At 38.2% G+C, this 2,519-nt stretch overlaps 1 pseudogene; it reads right to left on the bottom strand.

Moving 5' to 3' along the window:
• Positions 1-230: 230 nt before the first annotated feature.
• LOC108303748 lies at positions 231-1,161 on the bottom strand (annotated as a pseudogene).
• Positions 1,162-2,519: the final 1,358 nt, after the last annotated feature.

The raw sequence follows: 2,519 nt of genomic DNA, 5'->3' as shown, positions 1-2,519 counted from the left end.
AATACTTTTGTGTGCACAGACAAAGTTTCTCCACAGTTTTAGTAGATCATTCATAAGACTAGTGGTGACAGCATTGTACAATTAAAAACAAAAATGTTTCTTTAAATGGATGACACTAGTTAACAAATCAAAGAAATAAACAAAAGCCTTTTTTAAGGCTACTGCTGTAATGAATGGTTCAATCTGAAGTTTGAGGGAATAAACTGGTTAATTAGACAAAGATAAACCTGGAGGCATAGAACAAGATTTTAAAAAGTGAGAAGAGGTTTGAAGAGACTGGCAGATACCATCTGTCAGTATGTGAAGGGCTTGAATCACAAGGATTGCTTTTAACTCCTTGTTCTCTCATATCCTTAGTTAATGTTAACTTTTTCCTTCTTATTTCTTCACACAGCTTGGCCATGTAAATCCACCACAGAGAGGTGAACCAATGATATAGATGAACACAATTGATATGATGATAATGATGATAGTGAGCTTGAGGTTCTTCATACACATGGCTCGGGCAAGATTTCTGCTAGTAGTTTTGAAGGTGACAGAAGAATCCATGAGATTTTCTGTTTTGTCAATAATTCCAATCTTTCTCCTCGCTGAGCTATCAGATCTACGTTTCTGACCATGATTCCTTTCAGTTCATCCACTTGCGCTTGAGTCTCCGTCACTTTGCCTAGGCCCTTATTCTCAGAGTGATGCTTCAGCTGTGCAGCCCAGACACTTGAGAACTCACTATCCATGGCATATGGAAGTGCTGTCTGTGCTCTTGAACCATAAGTAGTCTGGAACCTCTTCTTTATCTCATTCAGGAAATTAAAGTCTCGGGAACGTTCAAAATCATCATCCATGATACAAAGATATACAATCCTGTCTTGGCAGATGTGATGAAACAAATAATTGCCATGTGAGTAGTTTGTTATTTTCAGAAGGTATCTTAGCCAGATTCTGCTCTGTCACCTCCAGGAAGTTTCCTCCACACCAAGCATATTTGGTGAGGATAGCGGGCCCCCTGGCAACAACAGTAAAAAGAATGGCCATGGCTTCAGTCCGTCTGGGCACCTACTGAGGACGCGCGGGCTCGGGACAGAGGGGTGCGGGTCAGCGCAGGGTCACCAACTGCCCGCTCCCAGAGGAGGCTGGAACTGGACGCTGCTGTCTTCCGCCTGAAGCGCCAAAAGAAAAAAAATTAAATTTAGTGTAACCTAAGTATACAGTGTTTGTAAAGTCTATAGTAGCGTACAATAACGTCCTAGGCCTTCACATTCACTCACCTCTCACTTACTGACTCACCCAGAGCAATGTCTAGTCCTTCAGGCTACATTCATCGTAAGTGCCCAATACAAGTAGACCCTTTTCTTTTTTTATCTTTCATACTGTATCTTAACTGTACCTTTTCTATGTTTAGATACACAAATACTTAGCATTGTGTTACAATTGCCTATAGTATAGAGTGACGTGCCATATGGATTTGTAGACTAGGAGCAATGGGCTAGACCGTATAGCCTAGGTGTGTACTAGACTATACCATCTGGGTTGTGTAAATACCCTCAACAATGGCACCATGACAAAAATCACCTGACGACACATTTCTCATACATATCCCTGTCATTAAGTGACCATTACTCTATTTGTCAAATATTAGTGTCTACTATGTTTCAGGGTTTGTTCAGGTTACATAATGATAAGCAAAAGTAGGTAGGCATTGTCTTGGTTCTCATAGACCTTATACCCTTGTGGGGAACACAGATGATGCAATAATTACACTTACGGTTATTGCTATCTAGGAAAGAAACATGATTCTATAAAAGCAAATACAAAGAGAACCTGATCTAGTCTGAGATGTTAAGACAGGCATTGTTCATTAAAGGTGAGACCTTTGCCCTAAGACTTAAAGAATGGAAAGAAGTTAAAAAGAAAAATGGATATGAACGCTATACATTAACATAGAAAATGTCTAGGCTATGGTAACTGGAAAACACATAGTACAAAAATGAATCTGCAATATGATTATATGTCGATATAGATGTACAGAAAAAAAAGACTGGTGGGAATACATCAAAATGCTAAGAATGATTTAAAAGGTGGTACAATTTTAGGTGACTTCCCCCGACATAGTTCCCTAATTTTGTATAGTGTGCTATAATTACTTGTATGAAAAATGTTTTAAAGAAATGCTGTTTTTCTGTTTGAGTAACAAATAAAACGATCAGCATAACACATGTAGGGAGGCTTTGACTCAGAGTACAAAGAAGAAAAGAATGAAAATTTTTTGTAAAGCAGAAGAAGAAAAATAAATGTTCGATTATGCAGTCATTGACTAAGAAAAGCCCTCTGTGGACATTAGAATGTGGCTACTTCAAGTTGAAACGTGGAGCAGAAAGTTTTTTTTTGTTGTTTGTTTGTTATCATTCAGAGGGTCTTCTGTAGTCAAGGGAGCTAAAAAAATAAGTTGGGATCATGAACATTTAAAAAGAAGACTTAAAAGCTGGCAAATACTATGTGGAAATGATTAACTGTTTTTAGAA

Source organism: Cebus imitator, unplaced genomic scaffold (genome assembly GCF_001604975.1).
Source record: "Cebus imitator isolate Cc_AM_T3 unplaced genomic scaffold, Cebus_imitator-1.0 Scaffold50, whole genome shotgun sequence".
In the NCBI taxonomy this organism is placed as follows: domain Eukaryota; kingdom Metazoa; phylum Chordata; class Mammalia; order Primates; family Cebidae; genus Cebus; species Cebus imitator.
This window is presented reverse-complemented; position numbering and strand designations above follow the sequence as displayed.